Below are 14,918 nucleotides of genomic sequence, written 5' to 3'. Positions count from 1 at the left end.
CACGTGTGTAAGCACAAGCGTGCACACCCAGATGAGAATGTACCAGCCAAAGAGAGACTGTACCGAGCTTTAAAATCCTATTGCGGAGCGGGAGGGGGGTGACCAGAAAAATCAAGTTAGCTGATGAAGTCTCTCCATTTCCCCAGCCAAACGGTACAGTCCACGGTTACTTGGGTCCAAATGCTTCACCGAACATCTGAGTAGAGGGAGTGTGTATTGGAGTGTTTGTGTGTTGTGTCCCCCCCAAGGGACTTCCATAGTTAAGTCTCACCCTCTGGCATTCCCAGAACCTTCCAAAATATCCCTACCAGCTGGGGAATCCAAATATTCAAAACACTTCCGTGTGGGGGCTTTTCATTTTAGCCATCATACATACTCACAGGCTTCGTTCATGTCTGCACTTTCACCGTGGATTTAAGACATGAACTTCCAGGAACTACCTGAGGGAGTGCGAAGACAAAAACTTTAATGGAGATCCCCATCCAGTGGTGGATCTCAGGTTCTAAGAGAAAGAATTGCAATGTCGGCCTGCTTCCCATAGGTGTGCGGAGCCTCAGCCTCAGCCTCAGGCTGCAGGTTGAGGCCTCTTCTCCATCCATCTGCATCCAGGTGTGAGGGTGAAAAGGTGATGCTTGTCCATGGGCTTACAGTCTTCATCGTCAAGTATTCACGGGCAGGATCATCAAGCAGGTCCTGGCAAGCCCAGAGGCTCCAATTTACATGGCCGGACTCCATCTCAGGGTCCTAGATGCCCAGGTGAGGAATATTCCCAGCTCCCGCCTAGTAGGGTCAGGCTGCTTCACGCATTTCTTTCTAGCTGCTGGTACTTGTTTATATAGCACTGAAGCAGTGGTCCACCTTCCCGCGGCCTCTTTGCATCCTTGCTTTCCTCCAGGGCACCCCCATCAGTGAGCTGACGGGGACCCTCTGGGGTTGCATTAGAGGGGGCTACCCGCCGGTGCATGGGCGTTGCGGCACCTCTGGACGGCAGGGGGCGCTGGCGTGCCAACTGGCTCTGGCTCCCGCGCCCGCGCTTAGTGCGCGCTCGCGCCCAGCCGACCCCGCGCGCAGTTCTCGGGGCGCAGGGCGGGGAGGCATAAAGGGCGCTGCGCTGCGGGGCGGGTTGCGCGCGGGAGGCTGACGGGGCAAGCGGCACCCGCGAGCCGGCACCGGGCGGGGCCATCGCAGCCGCGCGCAACGAGGCCGAGCGGGAGCCCGGACCGCGCGGGACCAGGTGGGTGACGCGCGCGTCCCCTTTGTGTCGGCATCGCCCGAGCGGGCCGCGCGGGACGGGGCTGTGCGGGGGCTGATAATCGGTCCCTCCCCAACCCCTGCTGCCAGGCGGTGACCCTCGGGCTCCGGAGCGGAGGTTGGAGGGCTCTGCTCCCAGTGTCCGCTCGGGTGGCGCCCGCGTCCCCCTGGCCGCTTGCACTTGGGGATTGTGCGCCGCGGGGCAGTCTCCAGCCGCAGGCGCATGGTGCCCTGGGCTGGAGTGGCCCGGGTGGGCGGCCGTCTGCAGGCCTTGGGTGGACTCCCGCCGCGACCTGGTCGTGGACAGGGTTGAGGGCGTGGGGAAGGTCGGGTCCGTTCGAGCTGGCGGCGGCAGTGGCGAGTACCCCGCAGTGCTCAGCTGCGCCTGGCCGTGGTCATCGTCCTCTGCTGGCCTCTGGCCCAGGAGTGTCTGTGTCCCTTGCGCCCCGCCCGCTCTAGAAAGTCCCCTCAGGTCTCGCGCATCCCGCGCTCCGCAGCGCTCCCGGTTTTCTACACCATCTGTGGAGCCCAGAGATCTAATCGCTCATGCTAACAGGAGGCTTCCCGGCCGCTGGGCGGGAAGAGGCGACTTCTTCACCTTAAGCGGGTCCCTGGTGGTCGTTCCTAAAGTTTGCTCTAGCTCTTGTTTGGTCTCTTTTTCAGAGGACATTTAAAAGGATGCTTTTTTTTTTTTTTTTTTTTTTTTTGGAACAGTTATCTGCAGCCTGTGTGGTGGTGCGGGGTCACAGGCCGGGTACCGATGAGTCAAGGCCCTGGAAACCCTTCCCAGGGTGCCTGTGACCTAGGATGGAAGGACAGTCCCATCTTGCTTAGGACAGTTTTAGGAAGGAAGTACCTTCCAGGAGTCGGTGCCTGGGAGGCAGCTCCTTCTCAATGACGCTGGCGAGGGTGAGAGTTTAAACTGCTAAGAGATGTGTAGAAATACAATGCCAGATGGAAGGCAAGGTGGTCGCAGCGCCCTGGGGTGAGAGGGCAGAGCCTTTCTAAAGGAGGGACGGATGTGGGGTCAGATGACCCGTGAGGCATAGCCAGGGTGGCGGGAAAAGGCCCCAGCAAAGGAATGTAGAGTGTGAAGGACCTTTCCTACGGGGGCTGCCCCCTTGGCTCCCTCAGAGCCCCAAAACTTGCTCCTTATGCCTTGTCAGTGATACCAGAGGTCTGTTTCCGCGGCCCCCCCGCCCCAGTTTCTTCCACAGTTTTGCTTTTATTACATTTGAAAGACTGCTCAGGAAGTATGTCTGGAGGGGGTTTGAATTGCAGGCCCAGACTCTGGACTTGCCTCTGTGGAGTGGGAACCGTGGGTGGTCTTTCAGGAGACCAGCAGACAGTACTCACTTGGCGTCCGGATGGCTATAGCCGTGTTGAAGAGGGAGGCCCGGGGCCGGGTGCCCCTTGTGGCCTCCAGAGCCAAATACCAGCCTTTCCCCCACATACCTACTTCACTTGCCAGGGTTCCATGTGAGCCTCCTGGGAAAATGGGTGCCCGTAACTCAGCGAGAATAGGAGGGAAATTTCCCAGACCCCACACAATTTGAATTCTGGAGTAAACATTTTGATATAAAGGCTCTTCTTTAGTTTTTGCTAGTGAGTTTTTGTAGGCTCTCCAGCTCAGGCTGGCCCTATGTAGCTGAAGATGTCCTGAGCTCCAGTTAGCACCCCTGGAGTACTGGAGTTAATGGAATGGATGGCTATACTCAGTTTATGTAGTATGGAGGTTCAAGCCCAGGGCCTTGTGAATTGTAAATGCTAGGCAAATACTTGAACAGCCCCTGGCGTTCATGATCCTAAAGATGTTCCATTTCTCATGTTGATACCCCCACCCCCACCCCCATCGAGGGGAACTGCTGAAGGATGAACTCAGAGGCATGAAGCAGGAGTCCACAGGTCACAATCGAATGGAAGCCCTGGACAGTCCTGTGCATGTACTTTACAAGCATCTCTCAGAACTCCGGTTTGCAAGCTTGCAATGCCCGTTTTCCAGTCTGTTCCTAGACGACGTGGCTTCTCCTGGGGCCTTATTGTGGCTTGGGACTTGGAAAAGAAATCACACACCGTGGTACAGAAGCTGCGGTGTTCAGGGCTAACGTGCCGTTCTGCTCGCAAGCGGTGGTAGGGCCCCACGCCAGGAGCCACGTTGCCCGCCTGAGAAGGCTGTTTTTTCCACTGTGGTTCCTCACTTGGCCTTGCTGCCTCCTTTTGTTCAAATATCTCCTCCGGAAGGCCTCTTTCTATAGTGGCAGAGAGAGCTGGCAGGAACCTGTCCCGAGCCACTAAGGGTTACAGATAGAGATGGGTCCTCAGTCCTCCTGTGACTCTGAGGGCACTGTGGCTGGAGAGGAGCAACCGGGTGCCCTGGCTGCATGGGGCTGTGGTGGATCTGGCCTGGAGTTAGTTCTTCTGAGCATCTATCATCCTGTCCCTCTTCTCTTATTGGAATAGGACGGGGGTGTGTTTGTTCTCCTGGGAGCCTATGATCTTGAGCTGTTTGGGAGATGCTCATCTAACCTAGAAGCACCATTAGTCGCCCCCCCCCTCCGGGGGTATGTGTTTCCATATTGAGGCTGGTTGAGAGGTGTGTGGAAGGCTTCTTAGGAAGGCGGACTGCGACATCTCTCCTGGGTCTTGGTGGAAGGTGCCCTTCATTCCTTCTAGGCTGGAGAAGTTATTTGAGGCTAGTCTCTGTCTTTTGTTTCCCAAATGCAGATGGACACTTTTTCTTAATTAGCTGGAGAAATTAATTGAAGCCACTGCTCACATGTCTGCAGGGCATTGGTTCCCCTCGGTGTTTCCACCCCACCGTCTGACCTTGGCGAGTGTCTGCTTGCCTAGATGGCCCTGGTTCCCGCGGGAGAGCCCCAACGTGTTGACCCAGATGTTCTCCTAGGTCCAGTAGCAAAGCTGCAGTAGTATTTTCTAGAAGAATTGATGCTATAGAGTAACCTACTACAGATGCAACCGTTTGCATGGACTTTTTACAAGGAAAGGGTGTGTTTTTCACTCCCTGAAGGGTGGCTGTTCTCCAAGGCTGCAGGGTGAGAGTAAGCTAGGGAAGATGAAAGGACCTCCTCGCTCAGCAGAACTGGGGAAGGATTCCTCTAGAGCACTTCTCAGCCTGTGGGTCTCGACCCCTTGGGGGGGGGTCGAATGACTGTTTCACAGGGGTTGCAACCGGATATCCACACTGTGATTCATCACAGCAGCAAAATGACAGTTATGAAGTAGCAATGAAATAATTTTATGGTTGGGGGTCAGCACCACGTGAGGAGCTGTATTAAAGGGTCGCAGCATGAGGAAGGTTGAGAACCACTGCCCTCGAATGTGAGTTTTTAAGCTGGATGCGGCGTTAGGGAAGAGTCTGCTTTCTAGAGTCAGCTTCCTGTTGGCCTGAAGTCATGTGTCAGCCGGTGTTTGATTGGGCACTCTATGTCGGATGCTGGAATGGGAGGAGACAGGACTAATGTCGGTTAAGCCTTGGTCATGTGCAGGCTTTGAGCATCATATGGACCATAGATGCAGCTCTCACAGCCATAGGACCGGTATATATGGTCTACTCCTACCTGAGGAGGGCAGGCATAGTCCAAGATCTCATGGGGTACATGTGGAAATCGGGCTCAGAAGTCTGCAGAAAACGAAGAAAATATGGCCTCCATCTACGGTGTAGATCAATGTGGTAGACTGTGGTAGCATCATAGGCTTTGGGATCAATGTGGTAGGCTATGGTAGCATCATGGGTTTGGGGATCAATGTGATAGGCTGTGGTGGCATGGAATTTGGGATCTCGGGCCTCCAGCTTTCCAGCAGTGGTGTTTTTTTTTTTTTTTTTTTTTTTTAAATCTGTTTTCTGTCCCTGTGTTAAAACACCATGACCGAGTCACTTAATGAAGAGAGTTAGTTTTAGCTTATGGTTCCAGAGGGATAAGAAGAGTCCATGATGCATGGCAGCAAGTGGCGGGCATGATTGGCCAGAGCAGGAAGCTAAGAGCTCACATCCCCAGCCGCAAACAGAAAACAAGGTGAAATGCAAGTGCTGTGACGATCTGAACTACCGAAGTCCCCTCTAGCGACACACTTCCTTCAGCAGGGCCACATCTCCTGAATGGCCTCCAAGAGCTCCAGTGACTGGGGACCAATTGGTCAAACGCCTGAGCCTCTGGAGGGCATCCTCATTCACACTACCACGTGATGGCCACTAGGAAAGGTCTCAGAGTATGACGTGCGCGCGTGGGGCTGGCGGGCTCTGCTGGGCTGTTGATGTCTGACTAAGGTCTGGAAGCATTTCATAGAAAGGTCTCAGAGTCTGACGTGGGTGCGTGGGGCTGGCAGGCTCTGCTGGGTTGTTGATACCTAACTAAGGACCGTAAGCATTTGATACAATGTTATGCTTCTGGGAGAATGTGCTAAGCTTTCAAAGAACAAGTTTTCACACAGTCTCTGCATCAGGGCATGCTTGGGTTTGGAGTGGAAATACAAGAAGAGGGGGCTGGGTCTTGAGGAAGGAACTGTTTGACAGATACATCAAACTAGGTTGTGCCCTGACCTCCTGGGAACTGGCCAGACAGCCCATCTCAGATTGTGGATCTGTTACCTGACCAGTGGCCTGGGAAGCTCACAAATTCTGTTTACCACCCGCCCCATCCCCATTATGGGCTCCCTGCACCTTCTTGTAAAGGTGGCTTCCTTTCTGGAATCAACCACTGGATTTCTATATCCTTCCCTGGGCCCCTTACACCCTCCCCAGTGAATCTGCTGTCATCCCTTGAAGGAAGCCAGCCTGCCGTCAGGGGCCCCCACTGTCCCTGAGTCCTCACAGGACTCTGGGAGGAGGAGTTTCCCTTCACAGAAACATTCAGTGCTCGGCATCATTAGCCTCCTTTTCCATGTTTCCCTCTTAAAAAGGAGCATCACAGGTATCACTGGGCTTTCGTACGAAGCTTTGTGCTGGTCCCCTGATGTCCTTACTCCTGGTTACTCCCTGCTCAGACACCTCCAGCAACCCCATGGCCTGTGCGGAGCCCCTGGACCCCTGGGTTGATCAACCTGTGTGGTGATATAATGTGTACCCCAATAAAGCTTGCCTGGGGATCAGAGGACAGAGCCAGCCACTAAATTAGATACAGAGGCCAGGCAGTGGTGGCTCACACACCTTTAATCCTATCATTTGGGAGGCAGAGATTTGTCTGGATCTCTGTGAGTTCAAGGCCACACTGGGCTACATGAGAGAAACAGAACCAGGCAGTGATGACACACACCTATAGTCCCAGGAAGTAATATGGTAGGACACAGAAAGGTATATAAGGTGTGAGGAAACAGGAACTTGCTGTCTTTAGGCTGAGGATTTTGTAGAGGTAAGAACTAGTGGCTGGCTGTTCTCCTTCTGTGATCTTTCAGCTTTCACCCTGGTATCTGGCTCTGGGTTTTTTTTATTAAAAGACCATCTAAGATTCGAACAACTTCTAGCTCCCAACATGGGGCACGAACCCACGACCTGAGATTAAGAGTCTCATACTCTGTGAACTGAGCTAGCCTAGCTGGGCTTTGGCTACAAACCTGTAATCCCCGGGCTGATCTCTCAGTAGCTGCCGATTTGGACTGTTTTGCTGCCATCTGTGTCAAGACCAGACTTCAGATGATCTGCCCGCAGATAACACCTTTTTCCTTATCTGGAGAACCACTCATGTGTCTTCACTCTTCCTGACACTGGTGTTTTGCAGAGAAAGAAGTGGAAGTACACAGAGAAGAGGCGGGACGACAGAGCTAAGGCTCAGGCCTAGACCCAGGCTCCCCTGGGCTCAGAGTTCCTGTAGCCCTGGCTCCCCTCGGCTTGTGACCTCCTAGGCTTACATTGCCCGAGGCTTAGCCGCCCCCTCCCTCCTCCTGTAAGGTAGATTTTCCCCATTAGGTACTTGATGACAACTTTCCCTCAGAACCCTGGGTTGCATTTATCTATTGTGGTGATCTGTGTAACTTATTTCCTCTACTAACCATCAGCACTACAAAGACAGGAACTTACTCATTTGGGAACCCCTCCCCTCCCCACGGCCCATTATGCTCTTCCTGCTCTTCCAGGCTATGAAATGATTGACAGTACTCCAGAGCAGCTCGCTAGATGGGGTCTCTGTGGGTAGATCGTAAGTGAAAACCAGGATCATTGAGCTGTCACTCTCGGGGGTGACCACAGCACATCCCATGTTACTGGCCCTTTGTTTGGAAGGTTGGGTTGGAGCAGGGCCAGTCGGATTGGAGCACTGGCTCTGGAGGAAGGGGGGTAGAATCCTGCCAGAATGCACAGTGGAAGCTCTGGGGTCCTGGGCTTGGCATGCTGAGTGCGTAGACAACTCCATTCTGACATGTGCTGAGGGTCTGATAGACACATGCTGCACCTGCAGCCTGAGGCTGCATGTGGTACAGAGGTGTGGCCCTCCTCCTGAGGCATCCCTAGTGTACCAGAAGGAGCCATTGGATGAGACTGACACATTAGATTAGGACTAAGAGCTAGGCTGTACTCAGCAGGCTGGTCTGCGGGAAAGCGTTCTGAGGAAATGCCTTGGTGGCCCTGCCTGTGCTGGGTGTGATGGTGGTCTGTACAGGTTAGGTGCGAGGACAGGCGCTCTCTGGGGCGGGGACTGACTCAGTAGCAGCAAGTTTCCATATGAAGGTGCTGAAGAGGTGGGCAAGCATGTGAACCCCAGGAGCAGCGGGATAAAGGAGTTTCTCACCCTTATGTATGGAAATCCTTCTGAAACAAAGACCTGAGTGACTGCATTAAAAGTCATGGACTGAGCTGTTCACAGGTGTGCTTGCCAGCCGAGGCAGGAGGAGGGCTTGTGCTCTTCCTTAGGGAGGGAGCTGCCATGCAGACACACTCTGCCTTAGGAGAGAACAGCCTGTGGCCTCTGAAGATTGCATCCATGAACTTGTGCACTCACAAGCACGGCCAGGTGTGTCCAGGACCTGTGCATTGGAAGTAGGCAAGTATGATCAGACACACAGATTCATTTTTCCTGACCATCCGCCATGGCTCTTGGTGGGCTGAGCCTTGCGGTGTGTCCCATTGAGCAAAGCAAGGGCTTCCAGATGACTGTGGGGCTTGGAAGCCCAGGTTGGGGAACTTGTCTGCTAAAAAGTGTCTATTTCTTCATGACCACATGGCCATGGCCACGGTTCGACACTCCAAGTCCTCAGGTGGGTGGGTCAGAGCTGACTGGGTGTGTGTGGAGACCCTAATTCCTTCTTTGCTGCTTAGAGATGTAACTGCCATAGGCAGTCTGCAAGACAAAGGGACCAGATGTGGCAGGAAATTGAAAAAAAAAAAAAAAAAAAAAGGAAAAGATTCCATCTGTTTGAGGCCCAAGAACCTGCCTTTCAACATGTCTCCCCAACTTCTGTCCTTGCTCTGGGCTCTCCCCAAGTTCCCTGTCCCTAGGCCCAGCACGTTAGTGCTTAGAGAGGAGAGAGAAAGTCCCTGCTGTCCTAGGATGAGAGCTGGAAGTTTACACAGAGTGAGGTGGGGGTGGGTGGGGGGTTGGCAGCCGCAGGTGATGGGCTGGAATCCAGGCCAAAGTGTCACTCTGGTCCTATGATCATCTTTGCCTCTGTCTCTTGTCATCTATCTGTCCCCATAAGGACACACTGGATGAAGGCCCCCCCTGCTTGATGGCATCTTAACCTGCAAAGACTAACAGGGACGCATTCACTAGTGGCTTGTATTGTGTGTGTGTGTGTGTGTGTGTGTGTGTGTGTGTGTGTGTGTAGTGTGGTGTGGTGTGAGTGTATGTGCATGTGTCTGTGTGCGCGCATGCATGCATGCATGCATGTGCATATGTTTGTGTGTGCGCCTGTATGTGTGTGTGTGTACATATTTATGTGTGTCTATGTATGTGTGTGTGGTTGATATGTGTGTATGTGTGTGCATGTGCATATGTACTTGTGTGTGTTGATGGATGTGAGTGTGTACATGTTTGTGTGTGTACATGTTTGTGTGTGTGTGTGTGTGTGTGTGTGTGTGTGTGATTGATGGATATGTGTGCCTGTGTGTAGTGTTTGTATGATGTGTGGTATGCGTGCTGGCTAATTTCAAGTGTCATCTTGACACAACCTAGAAGAAATCCCATGGGAAGAGAGTCTCAGTTGAGGATTTACCTAGATCAGGCTGGCCTTGGGCATGTCTGTGGGGATTGTCTGGGTTGTTAATTGAGGTAGGAAGGCTCACCCTGGATGCGGGCAGAACTGTTTCATGAGCTGGATTCTGCACTGCTGAAGAGTGAAGGAAGTCAACTGAGGAGCCTGTGAGGAGGCCGCATGGCTGACTCTGTTCCACTCTGCTCTTGACTGGGGATGTGGTGTGACCAGCTGTCTCGAGCTCCTGCCCTGCGTCTTCCCTGCCGTGATGGACTCTAACCTGGAATTGTAAGCGGAAATAAACCCTTCCCTCCTATCTGCTGCTTAGGCCATGGTCTCTTGTTACTGCCACAGAGATGAAAATAGGATAGTATGTACACAGCGCGCGCACGCACACACACACACACACACACACACACACACACACACACACACACACACACGCACAGCGTGCCCCCCCCCCAAGTAGCTGTTAGTGTTTGTATGTATTCATATAAGTCACCATATGTTTTGGTAACAGCAGAGTGTCTGCTAACAAGGACTTGAACCCACAGGTGTCTGTTTTCTCATCACAAGGTATTGGGGGTCAGTGGTTGGAGGCTGAGGTAGCTGCTCCCGTGTCCCTAACAACCAGGCTCCCCTCTTTGCTTCTCCATCCTTAGGACTCAGGATACTGGCTTTTCTTGCACACTGGTCTTCAATGGCTCGCCTCAGCTGTGGGCTTGTGTCTGGATTTCTAGGAGTCACGTGTGTGCCCATGGCCTCTGCACCCTTTCCTTAGGAAAAGTTTTCCGAACCCCCCTGCAGTTGACTCCGGTCCGCTGTCGGGCTGGAGCTAGGCTGCGTTAACACAGGAGTTGAGAGGTACAGAGACTCTGCCAGCATGGAGGAGCTCCAGAGGCTGGGGTGAGGAGGCAGAGTTCATGGTAACAGCCAAGGGTGTGCTTGGCCGTGCTGGGCTTCCATAAACAGCTTTCCCTGTTATTCCTAGGAGAGCGGGAATCCATAGGGGGCAAGGTTCAGGTGGATGTTTGTACAGCTTCTGTGCGCTCGATGGGGTGCCCCCCCCCCCCCGTCCTTGTCCCCAGGCCCAGTGTGAGTGGTAGAGCCTTTGTATCTTTCAGCTGCATGAGGCCCTCTCCAGGAGGATTTAGTGTGTGTGTGTGGGGTGGGGGGTTCAATCTGTATCTTTTCCCACCAAAGCCCTGCAAGTCCAAATGCAGTCTCAACTATTATGTTCGTTTATGTTATTTTCTACTTTATTCACTTGTCAGAAAGTCCCTGGTTCTGGGGATGTGAGGACTGATTGAGGACTCTATGGGGAGGGTAAGGACTTACAGGGATGTGGGTATGAGGGATTGGTGAGGCCTCTCTATAATAGGTAGGGCATTATATTCTGGGGTGTGCAGACCATGAATTCCTAAATGATCGGCATTTCTTGCATTCCACTTGCCCTCTAGAAATCTGTCCAGCTGGAACCCACAGAAGCCATTTGCCCCAGAGCCACAGCCCTGTCCCTCTCTGATGGCTGTGGGGTGGCTGACCCTGCAGGGGTGTCGATTTCCACAGGCTGAGTAACGACCGAGCCCCGCCCTCCGCCAGGCACTGTCACATCCTGAAGGACCTGGCTTCATCTGCCTTTGAGGCCGTCCTGAAATTCCTGCCGGCCAATTGGCTGCCCAGAGTGGCTCTTATCTCTTAATGCTTTAATACTCCCTGGCTTCAGCCCTCTCTGGCTCTCTGCTCTGCTTCCTTGACAGCGACCTTGTTCTCGCTCTGTCCTGGATTCAGGCAACAGGTCCAGCTCCAGCTAGGAGCTGCAGCTCAACCGTGCCCATTAACGACAGATGTAGGCTGTGAGTGGGTCCTGCCTGGCTGGCAGATAGGGACTGTGTCTCTGGGTGTCAGGACCGCCCTTGTGTGGCTGGCAGCCATAAACACAGGCAGATGGAGGAGATGGGACAGCCCTGGAGCCTGTGTGTTGTGGGGCTTGGCAGCTGGCTGCTCTGGCTTGTCCTCTTTGCGCTGTGTGGAACGTGGGTGAACAGTGTGAAAACAGAGTGTGGAGCGCCCGTAGGGATTTCTCTGTGAATCACATGTTGAGATGACTGTATTTTGGCTGCATCGGGTTAAATAAAACACGTTACTAATTGGACCGGGGAGATGGCTCAGTGGTTAAAGTACTTGCCACATAGGCATGGGGACCAGGGACCAGAGTTGGAATCTCTAGATCTGGTTTAAACGCCAGGTGGGCGTGGCAAACACAGGCTTCCCGGAGCTGGCTGGCTAGACTGATTGATTGAGGGACCCCGGCTCGAAGAGGTGGAAGCGTGACTCGAGGACGGGTCTAACATCAAACTTCATATACTCTCATGTATGTGTGACAGGGCCTTCATAGACACATGCACCCACATGCATGTGCTCACACATATGCAGACTTACAAATACCTATGTGCACACACCATACACACACACACACACACACACACACAAAGAAAAAAAACAGTACCTAAAATCAGTTGGGACAGTATCCCTCTCTTCCTACGTCTTCTCCCCCACCTCCTCTTCTTCCTTTTCTTCCTCCTCCTCCTCCCTCTCCCTCCTCCTACCAAAAATACACATCCACCTGTGCAGCTGGCCTCCTCTTTCCCTGGACGGTGGCGCTGCTGTGGAAGGTCTGAGACAAGCAAGCTCTCGAAGCTAATGACCTTCTGACCAGGCCCGTCCCTCTCTGGAGAAGTCACTTTCCCAGGAATGGGCTGGCTGCATGGTGGGTCCTGGTGCTGTGTTTTCACAGATGATTGTGAATTGGGTCTAGTTGACACTATGGATTCCCACCCAGCTTGGCCCATCTGCGCATGCCTGAGGCTCTACCATGGGGATTCAGCTACTACCTGGGCTCAATTCAGCATCAAATTCGAGTCTAGAGTTCTCCAATTTATTTATTTGTTTGTTTGTTTTTAGTGTGGAGAGCGTAGCCTTTCCCTTAACAAAACTCCACAACTTTGGAATATACCTGACTGCTCCTCCCCTTTGCCTCAGGTTGGTTGCCAGGTGACCCAGTTTTTCCTCCCCTCTCTTGCCAGCCCCTTAGCTACTGGGAACTTCCTTTTATCATTCTGGCCTTCTAGGTTCAAAGCAAGTAGTAGCCGTTGAGGGTTCAGGGTAGCTGGTGGGGAGGGGCTCCCCTACCCTGTGCTTGGCCCTATGTAGACACACATCCCGAACACTAAGCCCTCATCCCAGCCAGCTGCTCTGTGACCCAGATTCTACTGTCCTTCCGTGACCCCTGTGCTGCTGACCCCCTTTCTGAGAAGACTTTTTTTCTCGGCGTCTCTGTGTGCGCTTTCATAGCTGGCCCATATCTTACCCACGTCTCTGAAGCTCGGGGCTTTGCCTGGTGTGTGCACTGTACCCTGGGCCTCCTGGAGGACCCTCCTCCCCCTCACCGGCCTCGGTCTTTTCTCACTTTGTATCTGGCTCTGGTGTAAAACTCCTGGCTCTCCCACTTCCTGTCCTGTGCAGTGGCCATGTGTGTGTGTGTGTGTGTGTGTGTGTGTGTGTGTGTGTGTGTGTGTGTGTTTCTAGCAGGAGTCAGGGCCTCATGGCTTGCTTCCCCAGGTGCATGGTAAGGACAAACAGGGAGGAAGTCACCATCCTTCTCTTCCCTAGATCAGCAGAGAGCTTTGCCAAATGGGGTATTTTCAGAGCCTGAAAATAAACGTATTAGCTCTGAAGTACAGAGAGACAGACCCGGGGCGCATATGTTTTATTGTGTCAACAAAATAGAGTGTGCATGGGACTGAAGCCCAGGTACAGTGAGACAGATTACCCTGAAATGAGGTGCTGCTCGATGTTCAGGGGGTGCTGAGGGGGTCTGGCACATCCTCGCTCTGAACACTGTTTGGCTCTGTCTTCCCAGGCAGTGGGGAGCAGCTCAGATCTTCGGGGAACAGAGCAGCCGATGGGCTCCCTGGGACAGAAGCATGTGCCAGGCACACTTAAACATTTCCTTCATAGGACCTTGTAAACCACACTTCAGTGTGCTGAACTTGTCCCTGAACTCCAGGTTGAGCCTAGTGATGTATGAGTGTCGTCCTAATACATGGGAGCCTGAGACAGGAGAATAACACAGTGAGTCCAGACCAGCTCCAGAGTGAACGCTAGGCCAGCTTGGGCTGCATTGCATGGCCCTGTCTCAGAAACCAAAAAGAAAAGGCAGGTTGGAGGAGAAGGAAGAGAATCCATGAAGATCACAGGCGAGGGGCTAAGGGTGTGGCTGAGACGGTCGAGTGCTTGCCTGTGCATGTCGTCTTTGGCGCAATCCCTAGCTTCGAACACAGCCGTAATCTCAGCACTCAGGAGGTGGAGGCAGGTGGATGAAGAATGCAAGATCCTCCTCTGCTGCAACATAGTGGGTTCTAGGCAGCCTGAGCTCCATGAGGCACTGCATAAAACAAAACAAAACGACAAAACTCTTGCTTGAAAGTATATGTTAGTGATTTTCAAAGCCATGCACAGGCATAAACCAACTCCTAATGAGCAAATAAGAAAAGTCACTTAAGGGTCACACAGTCCTAGTGTGTGTTGATTTGATTAGATTTGAATCTGTCCATGTGTTGTTTGCTTTCTACCTGGTTCTGTTTATGCAGAAATGGGGTATAGTTACAGTGTAACTGTGGGCAGCCACAGTAAAGACCTTGGGAGATAAGATAAAGGTTTTCTTGGTAAAAATGAAATCATTAGTACTTAGAGTTTGTTTTTGTGGCTTTTGTTTTTTTTTTTTAAAGGAATTAGCTTAAAGGACCTTATCTGTTTTTTGTTTTTGTTTTTGTTTTTTTAAATAGATGAACTAGCTGTGCTCTGAGAAGAAGGTGAAATGTATCTTGGTGGCTCAGTCAGAGAAATAAATCTCTTGGCCTGAGTTTGGGGAAGGGCTAGATTAAGGAAGGATGTATTATTTTTCTTTGCCATCTAGCCAGCCCCAGAAAACCATGCTAAATGTGGAGAGAAATAAATGATTTATTCACAAATGCTTAATGTTTTCATTTTCGTTTTTAAATGTAATAGCCCTGAATGGAAAACATCTAAATATGGCTAAATAAACATCATTCACTAATTAGATAAGATTTTTGGAGATCGTGGCCCTGGGAAAAGGGTTAGCTTATGCAGCAAAAATCATTGTGAGACAGGATTTTGTGTAAAATACGGTTTGGTTTATCAACATGGAAAATTATGCTAAGGGAAAGACTCATAACTCACAAGGAACCGGGTTTTTTTTGTTTTTTTTTTTTTTTTCTGGTTCTTTTTTTTCTACTGTGGTTTTGTATTTGGCTCCCTGTGTCCTCACTTGGGTTGAGCCAACCATGGACTGAAAACACTCAGGGTAGGGCCTTTTCCTGCCTTGATTTTGCTCTTGATATGATCGCAGAGGTTCACACTGTATGAGGCAGAGTGTAAAGGGTAAAGCAGAGAGGGTGTGAGCTATGTGGGGGTGTGGGGGTGGGTTCTGTCATCAGTGACGGGGA

The 14,918-nt window shown here is 52.1% G+C and overlaps 1 protein-coding gene across 2 annotated transcripts in view; it reads left to right on the top strand.

Moving 5' to 3' along the window:
• The first annotated feature begins 1,068 nt into the window (after positions 1-1,068).
• Positions 1,069-14,918, top strand: part of Rnf144a (ring finger protein 144A) — a 117,850-nt gene continuing 104,000 nt past the window's right edge. The window contains exon 1 of one of the 2 annotated variants that reach the window (XM_076559267.1): positions 1,069-1,234. The gene's annotated coding sequence lies outside the window, so the exon portion shown is untranslated. The remainder of the gene's footprint in view (positions 1,235-14,918) is intronic. The other variant, XM_076559262.1, reaches the window with a different exon arrangement.

Source organism: Peromyscus maniculatus, chromosome 22, assembly GCF_049852395.1.
Source record: "Peromyscus maniculatus bairdii isolate BWxNUB_F1_BW_parent chromosome 22, HU_Pman_BW_mat_3.1, whole genome shotgun sequence".
Lineage (NCBI taxonomy): Eukaryota > Metazoa > Chordata > Mammalia > Rodentia > Cricetidae > Peromyscus > Peromyscus maniculatus.
This window is presented reverse-complemented; position numbering and strand designations above follow the sequence as displayed.